Here is a 24595-nt window from a genome sequence, read left to right as displayed (position 1 = left end):
AGTGCAGAAAGGTTTGAGGGGGAACACTGGGTCTGGCATTCTGATTAAAAGCAACCTTTTTTGGTTACCAAGGCTGTTGCTTCCAGGATTATACCCCTGGCCCCTCCCTTGACTAGAAACCAATTACTCTTATCTAAGTCTCAGGAGGCAGCTGCAATAAGAAACAAGAACTGGTTAGAACCAACAGAGCCCAAGATGATGGAGGATTCATCTTCCAGTGGACCTTGAGCTTCATTATAAGCTGACTGTAATGTATTAGCATGCTAAATGATACACCCAGCGCCAAGGCAGAAGACAATTGCCATGGCAACAACCAGAAAAGCCTGTACAAAGAATGATTGGCTCCATCATACCTGGAAGAAGGACATGACAGCAGAAGCCTCTCATAAAAATCCATGTGGTCTGAGCCCCAGCTGAGCCAGAGCTGCCTCTACTGGCCATCCTGGCTGACAGCTCCCTGCTGTAGTGCTTTTTCCTCTCTCAAGCGCTTTCCTTCCTTTTCCCCTTCTGAGCAACAAAGTGGCTGTTCACTTTGTTTCTCTGCCTCTGCTGTGCGAATTCTTTCACAATCGGTGGCAAGGACCCACACTTTGGTGGGCTTCCTAATTTAGGGGTCCCTCTATCCACTAACAATAGGATATTTTTGTCAAAGGGGAATCTGGAATTTTTTAAAGTGCATCTGAGATACACTTAATTCAATGGAGAACAGACTCTTATTCCAAGTATTTCAAATTAATATTATCTTTTACTTATTGACTAAGGTATAAAATTAATAGGTTAAAATATATTTTAACAGTATTTTAATATCATCAATTCATTTGTTTGCTCTATCCCTAATTCCAACCCAAAGCAGTATATGCTAATGTAAATTCGACTCTAAGCAGTAACAGATGTCTGTTAGCAGCTAAATCACCATATTTTAGTTTTCCAAAAGATTATTATGCATGTATACTCAAATGATAACAAAAGACTTAACAGGTTGTCCAAAAGTAACCCTGTGCTTCAGCTATTTTTCTAAGGCTGCTGCACTGACATACTCCATTAATTTTCAAAAATAAACTTCACTTGATGACAAACATTTAGCAGGAAATAATTTCCAACATGCTAATTCAAAATGAAAACTTCAGTACTAATGTTCCCCTAATTCAAGCTGGGAAGGACAATATAACTTGTTTTTGAATGATGATTGTATATCATCTGCCAAAAATTTCCCAAGATAAAGTAACCCAGTGCAGATCACAAGGCTGTAGCTACTTTAAAATTCTTCAAAAGAGGGCAATTAAACTATTCAGCTAAACCCTTGGATACCGTTTACAGACCCAAATGAATTAATTTAAAAGCTCTTGGCTTCTTTTGACGTTCATTTACAATTTAAATTTAAATCTCAAAAAATAAAATAAAACAAAACAAGTTAGTCCTGTTACCCATTTAAATGTTTTCTGATCTTAAAATTCAAGATACCTAGAAAATGGAGAAACAATTATTTGAGTTCAATAATACAAACATTCTCCTTTAAAATCAAAATTAATCTCAAAGAAAAATAAATTATGGTAGCTCCCTGGAATTGAATATTATGCCACTATTAAAAATAAAATTATGAAGACTGCAGTAAAACAGCTGTTAAAACTGTAGAAAAATCTATATACCTCTATTTATGCAAAGACCTATAATAAGTAGTTACTATTATTATCCCTAGTACACAAATGAAGAAATTTAAGCACATCAGTTATATAATCTGCCCAAGCTCATAGCAGCTAGCAAGTGGTGAAATCAGGACTCAAATCTAGGCAGTGCTAACTCACTAGGATATATTTTCATGTTAACAGTTATCTGGAGTCAGTAAGTGTCTAGACATATCTTATCCTTTATAAATACCAACTTTCTTCCCCAATCCTAGAGTTCTTTCTTTCTGTAGTAATAAATTATTTCTTTTAATTCTATCATGAACTAATTAATACTGCTATTTAGCTGTAACATGTACCAATTTATTACCACCAGCTCAGTAGCAAATTTATAATTTTATTGAGGGCACAAATTCTTATTTTATTCATCCTCTACTCTCAAATTTCTACTATAGCTGTTGAATGAAAGCACCATTGACTACAAAACTCAAGACACCATTCTTTTTATCAAAAAGGAGCACAAATTCTAAAACCAAAAACAGACTAAAGGAGTCATTTATTACTAATTCAACTAAAATGGGAAAATCATGTGGTTGAGTTTAGAATAAACAAGTGGTGGAAGAAAAATTATCTTTAAAACTAGGAGGGCTAGAGATGGCACCAGAAAACTAAAAATGGGAGATGCTTCATTTGTGCTTAAAAAAAAAAAAACAACTCCATTACAGAAGATAACCTTCTTCTATCTTTACTGATTCATGAAGGGGAAAAACACTCGTGACCAAAAAAACAAACCAAAAATACCCCAAGTACTTTGGTATTAGGCACTATACAAATTTTTGCAAAAGACAAAAAAGAAGAATGCCCAGGTGTTGGATTAGGTTAGAATAGCATTATTCAACAGAAACAGAACGCAAGTCACATACGGAATTAAAAGTTTTTACAGCTACATTAATAAAAAAGAAACAGATGAAATTAATTTTAATAATAAACTTTACCTAGTCCAGTATATCCAAAATAGTATCATTTCAATAGATAATCAATATAACAATATGAATTGGATACTTTACTTTCATTTTTTTATACTAAGTATTCAAAATCTGGTATATATTTTACACTTACCACGTTTCAACTTAGACTAGCCGCATATCAAGTGCTCAACAGCCAAAGGACAACAAGTCAGTGGACAACACAAGGTTATGATTTATGAGAAAAGGAACAAAAAACATGTGAACAAGCATTATTATCTTCTAGATGGTAAGGAAAAATTTATCTTCCCCAAAGTTACCTCTCCTCTCAAGTCAATAAAATATCTCAACTGCCAATTAGTTATTTTTCAGGAGAATAAAATTTTATTTTTTTAAGTTCCATAGCTGATATATGGCCTTTTAACTCAGGCCAGTTTTTATCATCCTTTGTAATTTTTTTGTATTTTCAAAGTTTATAATTTCCAATTAATCTTTTATAATTAGAAAACGGTTAACATTTCATAGAGAAATGTGTTTACAATTGACCACATAGGATAAATTAGAAAATGATTAAATATTTAAGTATAAAAAAATAGAATCATAAAGCCAAAAGAAAATATTGAGTCCCTATGTAACCTCCAGCATAAAGAAGGCTGCCATAATATGATTCAAAACCTACAAGCCATGAGAGAATATTCAAGGACATAAGCATTTAAAAAAATAACTTTTGTTTGGCAAACAAGCACCACTAAATTTATTCATTTCTTCAATAGTCACTGGGTGTATACCATGCACCAGGCACTGTTCTAGGTGCTGAAAAGTAAAGTAAAATAACTATTAGAAATGTCAACGGAAAAACAATAAACTGGGGAAAATATTTGCTATTCATATCACAGAGAAAGAGCTAATTTTACTAATACATAATATAAAGCCTGTAAAGAGAAACAACCCTATGGAAAAAATGGACAAAGAGTTGGAATAAGAAGTTCACAAAAAGTAAAGATGCTTAGCTTTACTCATATTGAGGCAATAGCAATTTAAAAATTATACTAAATCTAACTGTATACCAAATTGATAATGAACACACAGAGAAAGGTAAAAAATGTTCATCATACAAAAATTTGTTAGATACATAAAACAGTAGATAAAGGAAAATTTATAGCTTTATATGATGTTAGAAAAGTGGAAAGGTTGAAAACTTAATGAACTAAGCATCCATCTCATGAAAGTAGAAAAATAACAGCAAAATAAAAGTATTAGGAAGGGAAAAAAGACCACAGAAGAAATTAGTGGCATAGGAAACATACAACAGAGAAGGTGCACAAAACTGAAAGCTGGGTCTTTTAAAAATATTAATAAGATACCTGGCGATGCTGATCAAGAAAAAATAATTAAGTAATAAACAATATCAAGAATTAAAAAAGGACATCCAACAGATGTCACAGACATTAGAAAGATAATAAGGATATTAATTTTAAAATATAGACAAATTCCTAGAAGATAGTAACTTACTAAAACTGACTTAAACAGAATTATAAAGTTGAATAATCTTATAACCATTAAAGAAACTGAATTAGCAGCCAAAAATATTTTCCTCGAAGAAAACTGCAGGGCCAGATGGCTTCCCTAGCTTCATAAAATAAAAAATATCTACCTTCCACAAACCCTTTCAGAGGACAGACAAGAAAGTACATTTCCCAAACATTTTATGAAGTGACTATTACTTTTGATAACAAAACCAGGCGAGGATGAGACAAGAAAATTACAAGCCAATCTTACTCACAAACACCAACACAAAAAGTTCTAAACAAAGTAACAGCAAATCAAACTTAGTAGTAAAAATAAAATGCAATTTACCACATGGAATAATTAAAGAATTCAACAGGAAAAGTATGTTTTCACCTCAATAGGTATTCTTAGCCAACTATGAATAGAAGGGGAAGTTCCTTATTTGACAAGAAGTATCATCAAAAATCATACTTAATTGTAAAACCTTGAAAGCTCTGACCATGAACCTCCCCTCTGACCATGAACAAACACCATGATGCCCACCACCACTTCTATTCAACATTTTATAGACTCCTAGACAGAAAAGCAAGAAAAAGAAAAAAGAGGGTAGGTTCAAACAGGAAAACACAAAACATTATTTACTGATAAAGTAAAAAGTCCAAAGAATATGCAGGTAATTAATAGAATTACCTGCCAGAGTTTAGCAAGGTTGCTGGCTATGATACTTTAATACAGAAATTAATTGTATTTCTATATTCCTGCAATGAATGATTAGAAAAAGCAGTTTTCAAAAAATACTTACAATAACATTCACATACATGAAACCCACCAACTAACTAATAATACATGTAATAAAAAGTTGCAGGGGAAATTATAAAAGTTTACTGACAAATACTGTCTATTTCAATGTAATGGATATTCTTCCATGTTTACAGATTTGAAGACAATTTTATACAGATGTCACCTCTCTTGAAATAAATCTATAGGTTCAATGCAATCCCAATCAAAATTCAAACAGATTCTTAAAATAAAATTTGACAAGGTGATTCTAAAATTTATACAGTAACCAAAAGGGCCAAAATAGCCAAGACCCTCTTGAAAAAGAACAAGGTAGGAGGACTTGCTCTACCCAATAAAAATTTATTAAAACACTAACTTTACTTAGGATAGTATGGTATTTATGCAAGAGATAAGTCTAGAGAACATGTTAAGAGCCCAGAAATAGACACACACCTACACAGACAGCTGATTTAAGACAAAAGTGGCATCTCAGAGCACAGAAAGAAGTGTCATTTCAATAAATGGTGCTAGAACAAATGGAGGGACTCCTCCTTCACTCCTTAAGCAAAAATCAACTCAAAGCAAGCCCAAGCCAAACACCTAACTGTGAAAGGAACTATAAAGTCTTTAGAATCAGAGAAAGGAAAAATTTCTTAAATAAGATATATAAAACACTAATCATATGAAGAAAATAATAAATTTGACTATAGTAAAATCCAGAACTTTTATTCATCAAGAGACACCAAAGAGAACAATAAAAACAAGCCACAGGAAGGAAGATATTTTTATCATGTAACCAAAGGACTCAAATCCTGGGTAAATAACTCCTACAAATTAAAAAGAAAAACAATCAAAGAAAAATGGGCAAAGACAAGAACTTCACAAAAATGAAATCCAATGGCCAATAAATATATGAAAAAAAGCTCAAACTAATTAGTTATCAGGCAAATGCATATTAAAACCTCAGTGAGATACCACTACACACATGTAATCCTGGGGGTAAAATATTAAATCTTACAATACTAAGTAGTAACAAGAATATGAAGATCTTGGGTTCCCGGGATCCCACCTCAGGTTTGATAACTTGAGTAAGAGTCACAGAACACAGGGAAACAGCTTACTATTACCAGTTTACCATAAAAAGTATACAAATCAGGAAGAAGCAATGAAAGAGATGTATAAGGCAAGGTTGGGGGTGGGGAAATGTGTGGAGTTTCCACGGCCTCTCTAGAAGTACGACCATCCCCAGCACCGCAATGTGTTCACTAACCTGGAAGCTTCTCAACCCCATCATTTAAGAATTTTTATGGAGCTTTCATTACATAGACATGGTTGATTAAATCACTGGCCACTAATTAGCTCGGTCTCTAGCTCCTCTCCCCTCCCCAGAGGTCAAGAGGTGGGGCTGAAAGTTCCAACTCTATGATCAAGCCTTGGTCTTCCTGGCAACCAGCCCTCATCCAGAAACTACCTGGGGATCCCAAACAGTAGTCATCTCACTAGCATAAAAAAAGACTTAATGCTCTAGAGATTCCAAGGGTTGTAGGAGTTGCAGGAACTTGACAGGAACTGGGGACAAAGACTAAATATTTATTTTTTATTATACTGCAGTTCATTCAGTGGAATTCTGCACATCAATGCCAATGAACAAATTCAAGCTATAAAAAATAAAACTTAGAAACATAATGTTAAGAAAATGGAGAGACAAAAATACACACAATGATTCCATTCAAAAACATGTAAAACTAAATATTGTTTAAGAGCGCTTACATAACAGAAAAACTTCAAAGGAAAGGATTATCAAAAGTTAGGATAGTGGTTACTCACGGGGAGGAAGAGACAGACAGATAAGGGAGAAGTTCACTGGGGACTTCTGGAATACCAGCAATGTTCTAGTTCCTAACCTAGCAAATGGTTACACAAGTGCTTGTTTTGGAATAACTTATTAAATAATCATACATGCTTTAGGCACTTCTCTGTGTTATTTCACAATAAAAAAGAATCCACTCCCCATATATTTTAAATATCACATTTTCACATCTATTATTATACATGGTATGTGAAAAATAACAAAAACACCTGCATTACTACTACTACATACTAATATAGTATGGTATTTATGCAAGAGATAAGTCTTAAGAATTTTTTTCTTACCCACGTGTGGCAAATTATGTGAACACAAGAACTTCAACTTTCTAGTGATGCCATAAAAATAATACAAGTTCTAAGAGCTACACTGTCCCTTTTCATTTGCCTAAATCAAGGACACTGTCCTAACTCATTAAGGGATATGTGGATAGGGTAAGATTGTAAAAGAAAAGAAACAAAGTATAAAATATGGCTTCTCAAATTCTTACCATCTGTGAATCACTTACTGTGCACAGCACATAAGATGATCATTTATGTAAAAAATATTTACTGCATTTAAAAATACAAGTAAAACATTTAAAAATGAATAGTAAGATACTCCAGTGAGATGAGTCTATATTCTCACCATTGTATGTATATCCAGTAAATTTATTTTCCTTCTTATTTGAATTAAATTAGAAAATTTTAATTCAATTATAGCTTGTCAGGAAGGTAGCAATGTTTGGTGGTGGCTCTGTGAGATAGTTATGGATATGTACATAAAATCTTACAAGCTCTACCTTCAAATATTTCTGAATTTGAGCATTTCTTCATTGTATTCCTGCTACCATCCTAGACCAAGCAACCATCACCTCTTGCCTAGATTAGAGAAATATCCTCCCAATCTGTCTCCGCTACCCCTCTATCCTGTACCTTCTAACTATTATCAGCACAGCAGCCAGAGGGACATTGAAAAAGATCTTCTCACCCCTCTGCTCAGAATTTCCAACAGCTCCTATTTCACTCAAAGAAAAAGTAAAATCTTTACAATAGTCCACTAGGCACTTTAATATCTGGTCCCTCTATTTCCTCTCTCCTGTAAGTCTCCTCTCTGCCCTGTCACACTAGCCTCCTTGTTCCTCAAATACTCAGAGCCTTTGCTCTCTGTTCCCTATGTCTGGACTGTTCTTCCCCTGGATAGCTGAATGGCTCACTCTCTCCAAGTCTTCACTGAGAAGGTAACATCTGAGTAAAGTCCTCCCTGACAACACAACTTTCTCTAACTTCACTGCCTATGCACTTAACTTATTTTCTTCTTAGCAATGTAGTACCATCCAATATACTGTGTATTTTACTTATTTTATTGCTTAACTTTCCCCACTAGACTATAAATTTAATGAAGCTAGAATTTATCTGTCAAGTTCACTTTTATATCTTCAGCACCCAGAACAGTCTTGGAATAAGCAGGAAGTAGTTCTTTACTGTAGAGTGTCTTCAGTATTCTGTAACATGTTCAAGAGTACACAAAACTATACTCAAAATGAATACTTTAACCTAAGAGCTACAACATTTTTAATCCACTACTGTTGCACTGATTTTTATTTAAAGTTCTTGGAAATCATCTTAAATGTGCCAAATAATAAACCATTAACTTCTTTCTCTGAGAGAAGAAAATCAATGTGTACACTGTGTACATATTTTCAGAACTGTTCTTCAGAGCCACATAGCTTTTTAGCCAGACTGAAACACATTACTATTTCAAGTACTTGTGGGAAATACAATTCATGTCTGCTTGCTGATTGAAAGTACTGGCCTTGGGTATAACAGAGCAAGTTGGCTAGAGATGAATCTTTAGTTATCTATTTAAAACTAAAGACCTGAAAGTCATGAAAGAGGTTGATATGGCACTGGGATAACATGCAGAATGAAGAGAGAAAAAGAGATCTTGAGGGCCACAAAACAAAAGGTCAAAGGAAAATAACAGAAAAGTGTGAGGACTGCTATCAGAGAAATAAGAGAATAGAGTGTCCTAAAAAGGAGTTGGTCAGTATTGTTAGAAACTACTGAGATGACATAGGATGAAAACTCAAAAAACTCCAGATTTAAGAGCTCATTTGTGATCATTTTAAGAACTTTTTTGAGATATAATTAACTTATAAAATTCACCCACTTAAAGCATACAATTTAGTTGTTTTTAATATATTCAGAGTTGTGTGACCATCACCACTACCAGATTTCAGAACATTCTCATCACTCCCCAAAGTAACTCTACCCATTAGCAGTCACTCCTCATTTCCTCTCCCCTCCAACCCTTATTAGTGATTTAGAGAAGTAATAAGGAATTACAAGTAACAAGAGCATATTCTTTGACAGTGAAGAGAATTAAGAGAAGTAGGTAGATAGAATAGAAGAGATAGGTAGATAGGATGAGGTGTCAGGAATGGCTGTTTAAAATGAAAAAGGCCTTAAATATGTGGTAGGTTGAACAGAAGGATTCAGTGCACAAAGACTGAAAGGCACAAGAATTAGGAGATAAATTCTAGCTCAGATACTGGGTACAGTTGAGTAAGACAGAATCAGAAGCATAGATAGAAGGTCTGACTTGGAAAGGAAGAGACACCTTAGGAGACTGAGGTGATAGAGGTTAAGGAACTAAAAGTGAAGGACTGGAAGGAACCAACGGTGGAAAACAGATTTACTTTTCACTATCTTAACTTTGGTAGAGTTGTAAATATTTCATCATTTGCAAGCTTTACTGTTTTAAAACAAAGGTGATAAGTAATAGAGGGATTTTCTCTTCTTATCAGGATATGCAAAGTGGCAAGAGACTGTCATTCTCACCCCAACAATGAAAAACAAGTCAAATAAGCTAAAAAACAAAAAGTTTTTAAGACATCAGAGAGCAGAGGACACAAAAATCCAATGAATTAAATTGCAGAAAATGATAAACCCTTCATAGGAGAAGCAGGCCCATCCCTACTCTCAGCCTGACACAGCAGGAAGAGGAGGAATGCACTGTATCCTGGCATAAGGGGGAGTAAGTCAGACTTTCAATAACCACATGTAGGCTAGCATGAAAGATCAGAATTCTGAGGAGGAGTAGAGGTATGACTGAGTGGTCTAAAGTGCTGGATTAAGAATTACAAGGAATCCCAGACATGGAAAAAGTCTGTACCCATCCACCAACTCTTTCCCATGATTTACACTGTTCAAAGATCTCAATTTGCTCTGCAGAAAACAGACAGAAGAAAAACAAAAATGGAAACCAATTAATAAATAACTAAAATGGTTTAGGAAAGAATCAGTAATGACTTGAATTAGGATGACAGCAACGGAAATGTTAAGTGGTTTGATTTAAACAAGCAAACAAAAATGGTAAGTTTAGACAGTAAATGAAAAGGGGGAAAATCAGTAATATGACAGAGAATAATTTAGTTGGGGGGATACTATTTTTAATAGTGAAGTAAGGGGAAAAAATGAAATTGGAGCCATGATCTGGGCATAAAAAAAGAGTCATCGGAAAAAGATAAGAGCCTTCCCAAGGTTCTTCACAACTGTAAAGATGGATTCTAGCCTGGCTCCCGCATTCCTTAACCTCTGTACCACACTTATACAACTGTGCTTTGCCCCACTACAATAAGCAATTAATAAAGGGCTTAATTTTCCTATTCCGACAAAAAGCAATGGCTACACTGTAGTCTAGTAAGCACTAGCAGTCATTAGACCACCTTCATCCTTTAGGAGCAACATTCTTAACATTAAGAGATCACAACCAAAGCATTCATCCAAAACAACTTTCTATATCTACATATGTGTATCACTGTATGTGTTTGAGAGGGGGACAAAGAGGAGGGATACTGTCACAGCAAGAGGTTCCTGTTCAAACACATTTTACTGACAAAGCAGTTTTCAGTCTAACCCAGAATCCCAACAGTAGTGCTGCTCTGTGAAGATAATTACTGAACTTTGGACTATTTTACTGTTCATTCATTTAACATGAATCATTAAAAATACTCTGACATTACCCCAATTTCAACATGACAAAAAACAGTAAGCTTTTGTGCTGTTATGGTATATGCCTCCATTTTCAACATGGCTTAAGGCAGAAAAAAATTAAACTGGATTGCAACTAAGAACCCCCAAATAGGGAATAATAATGAAAACCTGACATGAATACGGCTGGAAATCTTCTCTCAAACTTCATCAGTTTCTATAGCTAACAAAATTTTATTTTCACATGACATCAATTGCATGAAATTGATAGTTTTGTACAACAATAGTGATAACAAAGGGAAAAATGAAGTAGTAACAAGACGTGAGCTCAAATATCCGACCTTTCTCTTATTAACTGTGTAATCCTAAATAAGCTACTTAATCTCCCTTTGTCTTAGTTTTCTCATCTGTAAAACATAGGTATTTCACAGTGTTGTCAGGGTAAATAAAATAATATACATATAAAGCCTCATATATAACAGTCATTAAAAAATACATATATTACCTCTGTTCAGTTGTTGGAACAACCATCAGCATGTTCCTATCATTAAAAAAGGCAGCTTATTGCCAATAAGCACATGAAAACATCATTACTCATTAAGGAAATGAAAATGAAAACCACAATGACATACCACTTCACATCTACTAGAATGGCTATAATTTTAAAAAAGGAAAATAAAAAGCAGTAACAAAGATGTAGAGAAATTAGAACACTTTTATACTCATATTTTGCAAAAGGGAATATAATAGTGCAGCCACTTTTTTAAACTTTTTTTTTTACTGAAGTATAGTTGATGTACAATACTATATAAGTTACAGGTGTACAATATAGTGATTCACAATTTCTTAAAGGTTATATTCCATTTATAGTTAGATTGGCTATATTCCCTGTGTATATCCTTGTAGCTTTTTTATACATAAGAGTTTGTACCTCTTAATCCCTACTCCAGATTTGTTCCTCCTTCTTCCCTAGCCCCACTGGTAACCCTAATTTGTTCTCTATATCTGTGTCTTTTTTTGTTACATTCACTAGGTTGCTGTATTTTTCAGATTCCACATATAAGTGATATCATATAGTATTTGTCCTTCTCTGTCTGACTGTCATATTTCACTTAGCACAATACTCTCCAAGTCCATCTACGATGTTGCAAATAGGAAAATTTTTCTTCCTTTTTATGGCTGAGTATTCCATTGTGTGTGTGTGTGTGTGTGTGTGTGTGTGTGATATATATATATCACATCTTCTTTATCTATTCATCTATCAATGGACACAGGTTGCTTCCATATCTTGCCAATTGTAAATAATGCTGCTATGAACACTGGAGTGCATGTATTTTTTCAAAGTAGTGGTTTTGTTTCTCTAGGATATATCCAGGTGGAATTGCTGGGTCATATGCTATTGGTGCAGCCACTTTGGAAAACACTTTGGTGTTTCCTCAAAAAATTAAACATAAAATTACCATATGACCCAGCAATTCCACTCCTAGATATATACCCAAAAGAATTAAAAACAGGCACTTACATACCTATAAAAATGCTCCCAGCAGCATTATTCACAGCAGCCAACATGTGGCAACAATCCAAGTGTCCAACAAGTGGATATACAAAATGCAGTATATTATATACAGTAGAATATTATTCAGCCATAAAAAGAACTAAAGTTCTGATATGTGCTACAACAGGTATGAAAACATTGTGCACAGTTAAAAAAAACTAGACACAGAAGAATGAATACTGCATGATTACAATTATACAAAATATCTAGAATTAAGTAAACTCATAGAGACAGAAAGAAGATTAGTGATTACCGGGGCCTGGGAAGAAGGGGAATGGGGAGTTACTGCTTAAAGGGTACAGAATTTGGGGTGATGAAAAATTTTGGAAATAATGGTGATGGTTGCATAACACTGTCACTAAATTGTTCACTTAAAAATGGTTAAAATGGCAAATTCTGCTATATATAATTTACAATAAAAGTCACTAGAAGGTCATCATCTTCACAGAAACCTTCACACAATTTCCACACAAAAAACTTAATTCTAGAATCTTGTGTTTTTGACAATTAGCAAATACAGTTTACATACATAAAAAAATAATAGAAGAAACCAGGTCCAGAGTTTATGGGAATTCTCTGTACTATCTTAACGATTTTTCTGTAAACTAAAACTATTCTAAAAATTAACTTGCTTTTTAAGGGCTTATTGAATCTCAAAATATTATGCCAAGTAAAAAAGCCAGACTCAGAAAGCTATATATACTGTACGATGCCAATTTATGTGGCATTCTGGGAAGGCAAAACTACAGGAATAAAAAAAGAAAAAATCAGTTGTTGCTAGAGACTGGAAGGTGAGTGGAAAAGACTGATTACAAGGGGCATAAGGACACTTTCAGGAGTGGATGTAATTATTCCATATCTTAATTGTGGTGGTGGCAGTTACACATTGCCAGTAGTTGTCATAATTTAGAGTGCTGAACACCTAAAACAGATACATTTTACTAAAAGTAAATTATACATCTATAAACCTGACTCAAAAAAAAAAAAAATCCTAAACAGCTAGTGTCATATCATGCATTTTAATACAGGCAGAATTCCAGTCTGATAAATGTCATCATGAGATCTAGTCAGATGAAACCATGCTATATTCCCTGAAGCCAAAGAGCACTTTTCCCAACTCAGCACTGTAGTCTAAAAACACTTACACGTTAAACTAAAAAGAGGTGTTAGAACAGTTATAAATTACATTATGAACACATAAAGTGACCTGATAAATCAATTTGGCTATGGCTACTCTGCCACTATGGTTTTGTTTACAGGTAATTAAATCTCCTTCACAGTTTATCTGGGAGGAACAATACATGCTTTGCATAACTTTCAAAACTGCAAATAAAATATTTGCATCAATGTCCATGTTCTTTTCCTACCTCACCAGAAGGTAAGTACCTCTTACCTTTGATTTCCTTCTATTGTTTCCCCCCATTTTCCCCACCCTTTTACCTACAAAGAGGACTGTACCTTTGCTTTTTCCTCTCTTTACACAGTAGAACTTTAACAATACTTAACGTCTTCCTGCTTCTATTGGCATTTTCTGAAGGTAAACTGCCAATTTCAGTCTTTATAGGGAAAAAAATTTTAAATGACCTGTTTTAATTAGGATTTTCCATTCTGCAAATTTTTTAACCAATTTTCCTTTATGAACACTGTCTATTCTTTTCTCTCCTCATAGTAAAATTCCTTATCAAATTTCTGCTCATTTCACAACAGGAGCTAATATTACTCTACTACTCATTTATAGCTAACAACCTCTTTTTCTGTACTCTTAACCATGTTTTCCACACTACTCATGACACAAGTTCATAGCATTTGCTAAGACTTCCTGAATCATTCAAATAATATAAAAGTTTTGACCACTGCCCTCAAATTCTTTATTGCAGATGTCTTTTTATTCTCATTTCCTACTTGACTTCTGTCTTGTCTTTATCTTTTTAAATAAGACTTGCAAACCTTCCTTAAAGCTATACTTTATTTTCCCTTACCTAAGTTTCCACAAGTTGTTTCCTGTACACTGAATTACCTGTCCTTGACACCTCATCACCTTCTTTCTACAATAAGTTTAAGATCTAAACTCTACTCACAAATAAAAATTCTTGCCTAATTAACTCTCATCTATTTTAAATGAAACTATAACATCCCTTACATTTTTTCTCTAGGCTTAGCATTGTAAGACACTAGAAGTTCAAGCAATACGTCTAATATATTATGCTAAACAAATCACAATTTCACTGGGCCTCAATTTCTTCTTCAAGAAAACAAGAAAAATACCTGCCCTATTTACTTCACAGAGAATAAGGTCGGGGGGGGGGTGACAGGGAAGCATGAGTAACTCTATAACCAACAATCAATACAAATATAAGGATAGTATTTACTTTATCACTGTTAGTCACAGTTATCATGACTAAAATAAGCCTCTGGTGGTCTCTCTGAACAACCTGAAAGATATCCTACAGCAATATTGTTTCCAGGTATGACCATAACTCCAATCAGAAGAGCATCATTTGTGAATACTATCAAAATGACTAGAAATTATAAATTACTAGTAATACATTTCTCATAATAGTTGCTTCTTCTTTTCAAGCAGGAATCCAAGATAAAAAAGCAGAATTTTCGTACTCTAGATCTGCCATTGTCCAAAATGGTAGGTACTAACCACAGGCAGCTACTGGGTGCTGGACAAGTGGCTAGTCCGAAGTAATACATGCTGTAAGTGTAAAATGCACACCAGATTCCAAAGATTTACCAAGAAAATGTAAAATACCTTATATATGTGGCTGTCATTTAATATTTCTACTGGACAGCATGATTTAGATGTTGTCCCACTCTTGAATGGGAAAAAAACAAGATAACCAGATATATTAAACATCTTGCTTAGTATCTCATTGCTTGGTAGTATCATAGCAGAGTCTAGAAGCTGATCACCTCTATCCCACCCTCATTAATAAAAGAATTCATCCTTTAAGACTCAGTTTGAGCTTCACTGTCCTCATCAGATGCATTCACTCCCTCTTCATCTTCCAGCCCAGATGATCACATCCTATTTAGTACTTTGGATCCACCCCCCTTATATACCCATATTACCATACTGTTACAATTTGTGTCTGTCTCCCCAGATGGACTAGAGAACTTCTTGAGGACAAGCACCATCTCATTCACTTTTCTATCCCTGGAACCACTGCAGTATCAGGCACCCTTGCAGGCCCTCTGAAAGCAACAAGATCTTTCTTAGGGTCAACTCTAAGCCTTACTCAGGTACAATTAACAAATCAAGTCACTGTACTATGTAAATGAATTGCACTAAAACATTCACCTTTATCATTTACCTGCCTTAAATTCCTTTTGGAATGTGTCAAATACAATAAAATGGATAACTTATTTTATCAAAGCAACACAAGTTACAGAGCATTTTAAAAAAAAAGTGCTTTGCACTGCTGCTCTGAAAAGTTTGGTCTGATGCTGATAAGAACTCTGAACTCTTGGGAAATTGAACACTCTTGGTTAGGTATAAGTTCATTTATTCAATGTGCTTACTAAGTGCAAAAACACTGAGCTAGATTAAAGAAGGATTCCTGGACATTGGAATTATGCAGCAATCTTCAATTAATTGAAAATTTTAGAATCATTTATGGCAGAAGGGAGAAAAAAAAGAATCATAAGCTTAATATATAGGTAATTACATAGTATTGAATTCCTAAAATACAAGCACGTGAACTTTTATATTCCACGAAACAAAAAGTTGTGAAACCTATGAATGACAATAAAATATATTGCTTCCCAAGAAAAACTGCAAGCAACATGTATATGAAACAAATCGCAACAGAGATTTTCATAAGAAAAACTTGTTTTAGAATCTATTAATTTAGGCAAAATTACCTGAAGCAGCTCTATATGTGCTTTGTTCCTATATAAAATCACTCCTGAATTAAGCTTGAGTTAAATAATTTAGTCATAATGCTTTACCGTACTCAATAGTAAACAAGCAGTTATCTTCCACTGTATAAACCTCAACTAAGGCCCTTCGGTCTAATGTGCTACTATGAGTAAAAGCATCAACCCCCAACTCTGGCAGAACTGCTAAGAGGTGTCTTCTGTGCAGACTTAACCACAAGCCAAGGAGGCAAAGGTTACAAAGTCTCTCCTGGAATCAGTGTTTCTGGACCTCCCTACAGCCTCCGCCACTTTTTACACTACATCTTCACCACTCTTCTAAGAATAGCTTTCTTTTTTCTGCATCTCTTGTAATCTGTGCCTTTGCTGCTCCAAAGTAATACACAATTTTCCCAGCAGAACTTTTCTGCCTGACACCCACCTGAAGAAATTTTAGGATACTTCTTTAATAAGCAATCTTGTTCGAAGGGGAAGGCCTCCTTCCTCGCACTCAATTTAACACCCACTGTTTAAGATAAAAATATAATTACAAACTGAACCTCTATCAGGCTAATATAGGGAAAGAACTACCACGCTCTTTCTTCCGTGTTCTTTATCTCCAGACTTTACTCCTGACTTACTTTTCTCCTTCCTCATTTCCCTCCTCAATCCCTGCTCCCCCCGGAAAAAAATTCCACAGCTGGAGAACCTCGTTTTTAAAGCCAAACCACTGAGTGAGGAAAATAGTTATGTGCTTTTTTTCTTTATTTATTGTTCCGCCGTTACTCAAGAAGAGTTAAGCAAACATTTTTAATCTGACCGCTCTCCCAGAAAGATGATGCGCTAAATACACAGTGAAATAATTCTGTCTTCCTGAAGCAAGTGGATTCGCGGCAAAAAGGAAACTGGGGTGGGGAACGGGAGGAGAGAAAAAAGATCATTAGCCCCAAAGCCGGAGATGGGACTAGGAGGTGAAAAGAAAGGGCGGTGGGGAGCATTAACTGAGAAGAGCAACACACACACTTTCCAGACTCTTTAACAATTCAACAAGAGAACAGGACCGGCCACTGCGGCTTCAGCCGGGTCCCGAGAACAAGGGGGTGGCTTCCCCTCCCTCTTTGAGACAAAACTAAGTCCCAGGCGCTCCCCCCTCGCCCCAGACAAGAGGGTCCTGGTGGGGGCGCAGGCACCTTTGGCGGGGCAGCTTGCAATAGCCTGGATGGAAGCAAGGCCTGGAGGGAGGTTGAATCGGACTGGGGGCAGCGCCAAGAGTACGGGATGGAGGGTCAGAAGCGGGCACTCGGGGGATTAGGGGCCGCGGCAAGACACTCTCGCATCCCAGGATCCCTAGGGCCCCTCGCCCCCTTTGCAGCGCAGGGTCCTAGTTCCGGCCCCTGACGCTACCACCGCTCCTCACCTCACGCTGCCTGAGCCTCTGCCGCCACCACAACCCAAGTCACAACAGCTGCCACAGTCCGAGCCATTTTCCCCGCAGCCGCCTCAGCCGCCGCCGAGAGATTCGGCAGACTCTGCGGCCAGCCAAGCATAGACGTCACTTCCGGCCGGGAAGCACCGCCTTCCCCGCCCAGGCTTCTCGCGAATTGGCTGGCGAAGACGGCCTACCTGAGGTAGGGGGCGGGGCTTGGGCGCGTCTCTTCAGGCTCTAGCTGGGGTAGGCGGGGACCGAGTCCGGCTTTCCCAGAAGAATTCTTAGCTGGCTCTGGACTTCTCTCCGTGCTGCCCCAGACCTGGGGAGGGGGCCTCCGGGGACCCCAGCCGGCCACCTCTCCCGCCTGGCGTCCGAAGTCCCACCAACCACCGAACTGCTCTATTGTTCCCGTGCCCTCTCCTGGGACTCTGCACTCGCCTCCATCCGGGCTGCAGCTCCCAGATTCGTGGTTTTCGCCCCAGGCCGGGCGGAGATAAGTTTGTGATTGGAAGACTGAAAGGAACAGGCAAGGTATAAAATCGGTCACTCCTACCCGCGTTTACTGAGTCCTCGCAGTGGATCAGGTGCTGCGGGATGCGTGATTAGCCGCCCGCCCATCACGTGGATTGTGTAAAGTGCTTTCACATCAGTGTCTCATTTAATTCTCGTAACAGCCAGGTGAGGAAGATAGCTGAGTAATAACTCAGCCAGATGGCTCTATTCTACATTACAAAATATCTTCACATACAATCTCTGTAATAGCTTCCTCGTGAGAATTGAATTAGATTATGCTTGTAAAGCGTTTAGCCCTCAAATGTTAAATTTAAAAATTACATGACCGTATTAAACAGGTAGGAGAATTATGTCTTTTTACAGATGGTGAAGCTGTGGGCACGATACAATCCCTCCAATCCACAACATTTTACTACAGATAGTCCCTTAAACAGTAAGAGAACAGCTCCTTCCAGAGGCTCGCAATCTAATGAGATAGACTAGTTTGGACAAGAGTTCTTAGTTTAAAAAAAAAATTGTGAGAAAGCTGTAAGACAAGCAGAAGCTTATCTCCAACAAATAGTCGGGGGAGGGGAGCCTAATTTTTCTTTTTCTTTTTTTGGGGGGGGGAGGGAGGATGTGAAGTGGATGAAGCCCTCTAAACACTGCAATAAATGTACCTACACCTTTCAGGAAATGAGACTGCGTGGAGTTGCTACTCTACGAAGTCTAGAAGCAACCGTATATTCCTTGCGGCTGTGGCTACCAACTCTTGTCCACCCACCCTTCCTACTCCTAGCTTTCCCACCAACCTCCCCACCCCCACCATGTACACACTTCCAGTGAGGCTTTACACACCCTAGAAGAATGTCCCTTAGGAATCTGCTTAGTGCTACACCATTGTTCTGCTTTATCTTCTGATCAAAGGAGGAATTTCTAGAATTGGCAGCTCTTTCATAAGATTAAAAGGGGAGGGGAGACACCATTGTCTTAGACTGGTTTCCTAGCTTCTGGTGCAGAACTGAGTGTGCCTTCAGAAAAGAAGGAAGGGGACTTGAGAGAACACTGTGTCTTCAGGGAAAATTATCTGTTTGACTTTTTTGTATCTTTCTTACATTTTTCTTAGGAGAAATATGTCCTCTGGGTCCCAGCAGCAGAGGGCCCTTGCATGAGTGAGTTCCTTGTTGCAGTTTGGACTTCACTATTTTATTACAGCTCTTGAATGGCCAATATTCTGTAGGCTCTGATCCACCAGAAAGGTCCCAATAAGAAGAGGAAGAAAGGGAGCTTGATGGTTCTCCGGATTCCCCCAAAAACAAACAAACAAACAAACAAACAAACAAAACCCAGCATTCACAAATTGACAGGTGTCAAGAATCTGAACTAGTAGCCTTCGCTTAGCATGTGTCATCTGTCTGGCAGTGGGTATATGAAGATGCGTGTGCGAACAATAGAAACACCAACTTCTAGGAGAAAGTGCAAAATGGTGCTGCTGTTATTTGGAATCAAACAGAACACAGCTGGTAGCCATTTCTCCTCTTTACCTTCTCCCACTGGCTTCAATATTGTTTTAAAGGTAGAGAAAATAATTGAGGAGGAGGCATTATATTTTTAAGTGTTCCAATCCTAACCTCCCACAGAGAACTTCACAGTACCACAAATATTCCCAAACTTCTTCCAGTACCAAATGAGAAATGGGTAACTTTATTTTACCACAGGTAAAAATAGTGGCTGACATTTGTTGAGCATTTGGGAAGCCCTGCTCTTAGTGTTTTACAAGTCATGGGGAGGGATCTACAAGAATGCCTCCAACAACCTTATAAAATGGTGCCATTATGATATCTTCATTTTATAGCTGAGGAATTTGAGGAACAGAGAACTTAAGTAATTTGCCCAGAGTCACACAGCTACTAAATAGTACAGTTGGAATCCAAAGCTGGGTCTGACTACATGGCTCATGCTCTTTTAATTTCACACTGCCCTGAACAGGCCAGGAAGATTTTAACAGCAATAAAGTTGCTATGAAAGGCCATTAATAAGTGAACCTATTCCTCTCTGTCCTTTCCCAAAGCTATATCCCCACCCCAGTAGAACTCTACAAGGTCCTATACCAGACAACTTAAAAGCTGGTCTCTACCTCTCAGAGATCATTACCTAAGATAGATAACACTGTCATAGAGGAATCACACTCAGAACATTAAATGCATAAATGAAGAAATGATGTGAACTTTGTAGAAGGAATAGGAAATGTTTATCCTCTGTTTCATTTAGCAAAAAAAGGGGGAAAAAAGTATCAAGTAATAAAAGTATTTTTTCCATTATGGCAGGTACTATCGTCTGTGCTAGGGATACAACAGTGAACAAGATGAGATGTCCCTGCCCTCACAGAGCTTAGAAGCCAACAGGGGAGACAAATATAAAACACCTAATTAAACAATCACTCAGTCTCAATTGTGATAAGTGGTGTGAAGGAGAACTACAGGATTCTTTGATTTAGAATGGAAGGCAGAAAGGCCTTCCTTCAGGAAGTGACAATGAGCTGAAATCTATATGATAAGTGGAAATTGAAGAAAAAAAAAAGGGAAAGAAATTAAGGGAGGAGGAGGGGAAAAGCATCTCAGCCAGAGGGAACAGTGTGAGCAAAGACAGTGAGGGAGGAAGGAGAATGGTTCAACTGAGGAACTGAAAGGCCAGTGTTGCTGTTGTGCTGGGAACAAAGGGGAAGTAGCTTTGGATGTGGTGATGAGGCAGGCAGATAATGCCAGGCCTGGAGGGCTGTATTAAAAATTTAGGTCTTTATTCTACTGATGAGGAAAAGGATTTTAAGCTCTCAAATGACTCAAGTTGCAGTTTTAAAAGTTTCTTAGGGCTGGGTAGAGAATGGAGTAGAAGGAAGCTAGAGGGGATTTGGGCAGCCCAGTTTGGAGGTTATTGCAACAATGTAGGGAAGTAATGATGGTAGCTTGAACTTTGTATAAGACACAGTAAATATAAAGCTAACTGGGCCTGGGTTCCTGTCCTTGGAGATAGTCAAGTAGGGGAAAGGGACTTAGAAACAAGTATGATGTAGTATGCTAAGAGTATTACTACAGATACGTCTAAGTAACTTTGGAAGCTCAAGGAAGAGAAGAGGGGAAGAGGGAAGATATATTAGTTATCTATTGCTGCATATCAAATTACCCCAAAACTTAGCAGTTACAGCAACAAAAATTTGTTATTTCACAGTTTCTTTAGTCAGGAGTCCAGGCCTGGCTTAGGTGGGTAATTTTGCTTCAAGACTTTTCTCATGAGGTTGCAGTCAAGCTGTCTGCTGCCAGTCTCAACTAAAGGTTTAAATGAGGAAAGATCCACTTCCGTTTTCACTCATGTGGTTGTTAGAAGGTCTTGATCTCTTGAAACACAGGCCTCTCCACAGGGCTGCCTCACAACAGGATAGCTAGCTTCCCCCAGTATGAGTGACCAAGAAAAAGCAAGAGAGATCAAGAGTATGTGAGAGCAAGCACTCATGGACAGAAGCCACAGTCTTTTTGTAACCTAATCTCAGAAGAGATGTCCCATCACTTCTGCCATACTCTATTCATTAGGAATCAGTAAGTACCGTGGTAAAGGGGAGGGGATACACAAAGATGAAGAATACACAAAGGCCTGAATACTAGGAAGTGGGGGGTCATTGGAGGCCATCCCAGAGGCTGACTACCACAGAAGGCTTCACAGAGGAAGCAGCACTTGAAGTGGTTCTATCAGAGTTTTTCAAGAGCATCTCAGGAAGAAGGGCATTCTAGGCAAAGAAAAGGATATGCGCAAAGATACAGAGGTGTGCAAGAACTTCATGTGTTCAGGGATCTGCTGTTGGCCATTCCATGACAAGATGAGGACTTAGGGAATATCACTGATTCAGTTGAAGAAACTAACAAGGAGGTAAAATGCCATTGGTTGAAAGATGACAGATATTTATTGAAGCATCATTGTATTAGTTTGCTAGGGCTGCTATAACAAAGTACTACAAACTGAGTGGTTTAAACAATAAATTAATTGTCCAACAGTACTGGAGACTAGAAGTCTGAGATCAGGGTGTTTGCAGGGTTGGTTCTTCTGATAGAGGTGAGGGAACTATCTGTCCTAGGCCTCTCTCTTCAGCTTGTAGTTGGCGGTTTTCTCCCAATGTCTTTATATCATCTTCCTTCCTAAGTGTCTCTGTCCAAATTTCCTCTTCTTATAAGGATACCGGTCATATTGGATTAGGGCCCACCCTAATGACCTCATTTTAAATTGATTATATGACCCTATCTCCAAATAAGGTCACATTCTGAGATACTAAGTGTTAGGATTTCAACATATGAACTTTGAGGGTAACACAAGTCCATCCATAATAATCATATAGTAGGAAAAGAGTGAAAACAACCTAAATTTCCATCAATAGGGAATGGGTTAAGTAGATTTGTTATGTCATAAAATGTGGGTTGGAATACTATGCAGCTGTTTAAATATGTACTAATAAGGAAAAATCTCCAATATAGAATAATCTCTAATGTATTCTGTTAAAGGAAAAAGCCAAGTTGCCAAGTAATCTGTAGAATGCTAGCATTTATGTTTAAAAAACTGGAGTGTGTTGTAATAGTACAGGATACCTCTGGAAGGATACACAAGAAATTGATAGTAGTGGCCATGTCTACAAAGAGGACCTGGGAGGCTGGGGGTCAGCAATAGGAGGGAGCCTTCCTTTTTACCATATATTCCTTTTATACAGACTGACTTTGTTACCATGAGCATATACTCCTTTCAAATTTAAAAAAGAAAAAACATATAAGAGCTTTGTAATTTTGTCACGAAGGATGCTAATACATTTTGATTAGAAACTGAATATTCAAAAAAATTTTTTAAGTTTGGAAGCAGTGTAAAACAGCTCTCGAAGTATGTGGAGTTGTGCAAACTCAGAGGCTGTGATGAAGGATGAGGTCCTGATTAGTTCTCATATTATAAACCTGTTATAAGATTACGGTGAGGTATTTAAGTTAGTTATGAATCCTTCAAGGACTTGTGCCTAGCAAGATTTTCCAACATAGGCCTAAAATTAGGTTCAGTTGAATTCAATAAACATTGGTTGAGATCTACCAGGAGCTGGGCTAGGTGCAAGGGAGACAACAGTAAAGACGATCTTGACCCTGCCTTTGGAAAGTTTACAGTCTAGTAAACCCCAAAACAACAGAAAAAACACAAAAGTTACACAAGTAGAAAATGTAAATACACTGTGGTAAAAGTTATGGTAAAATTGTGCACAAGGTGCCAACTGAGGAGCACCTAGCCCTGCTGGAGGGGAGGACAGGGCAAGGGAGGCTTTCCAGAGGAAGTAGTCCTGAAGCATGAGTAGGATTCACTCAGACAGAGGGAAAAGCATGAGCACAGGTACAGAGGCCTCAAAATGGCTCAGGGTATTTGGAGATACATGGAATTTAAATATTTCCAATAAAGTCAATTATTTAAGTAGGTGGCTGAAAGTTGTTTTTGTTTGTTTGTTTTTAATCTGTAGAGATTTGCAAATTTGTTCACATAATTATATTAACAGATTTTTTTCAACCCATTGTCATATGATGTGTTCTGATTTTTAATTGGGGAGTATGGTCACTGTGGCTGACAGTAATCTCTCCATGTTCTAAAATCCTAACATTTAATTACTCAGTTTAGTCCTTAATTACTTCCTATCTTAGAGTGTTTTTGAATTGTTTTGTAATTATAACTTCCTTCTATCTATTGAGTTCTTACTTTACTGTTAAGCATTGTGCTCAGCATTACAGATACTGTTTTATTTAATCCAAAGCCTAATTATTTTTTTTATCACTGCTAGCCTCAGCTTCTCCCAGATAAGATCATAAACTCCCTGAGGGCAGAAACCAAAGTTTAGATGTTTTCCTGTCTCACAACTTTGCTACCCAGCCCTCCTCCTTTAATCCCCTTAGGCACATAACTTGCCACTCTCCCTTGCCCTTACACTCCCTCCAGCTTCTGCCTAATTTCTCTGCTTCCTACTATAACAAAACTCAAGAGAACTGTCTGTACTTGCTGACTCTACTTTCTTACCCCATTGGACTTTCATCCCCTCCACATACTGAAATGTCTCCTATCAAGTCACTGTTGACTCATATCTTGCCAGAGTCAGGTCAACTCTCTGTCATCTTCTTTCTGGACCATTCAGCCTTTTTTGACATTAATGATCACTCGCTCCTGGAAGTACTTTGTTCTCAAAGCTTCCACGATGCCAGGTCCATCTTGTTTTCCTTCTACCTTCCTGCTTACTTCTTAGTCTCTTATCAGCTCCTTCTCCTACATCATAACTCCAAAGTTAGGAGTGTTCCAAGACTTAGTCTTCAACTCTTTTTTCCTTTGTTTACACTAACTAGGTGAGCTCATCAAGTCCTGTGGCTTTAAATACCATTCCTAGACCAACAATTCTCAAATTTATACCCCCAGCCCCTGACTTCAACCCTGAACTTTAAACTTGTGTAACTGTATACTCGATATCTCCATTTGGATGTTTTATAGG

General features: G+C 37.2%; 1 protein-coding gene across 1 annotated transcript in view; it reads right to left on the bottom strand.

Moving 5' to 3' along the window:
• Positions 1–17686, bottom strand: part of PIK3C2A (phosphatidylinositol-4-phosphate 3-kinase catalytic subunit type 2 alpha) — an 88850-nt gene extending 71164 nt beyond the window's left edge. The window contains exon 1 of the mRNA XM_010977220.3: positions 17554–17686. The gene's annotated coding sequence lies outside the window, so the exon portion shown is untranslated. The remainder of the gene's footprint in view (positions 1–17553) is intronic.
• Between the last annotated feature and the right edge of the window lie 6909 nt (positions 17687–24595).

This window comes from Camelus dromedarius, chromosome 12 (genome assembly GCF_036321535.1).
Source record: "Camelus dromedarius isolate mCamDro1 chromosome 12, mCamDro1.pat, whole genome shotgun sequence".
Taxonomy (NCBI): Eukaryota; Metazoa; Chordata; class Mammalia; order Artiodactyla; family Camelidae; genus Camelus; species Camelus dromedarius.
This window is presented reverse-complemented; position numbering and strand designations above follow the sequence as displayed.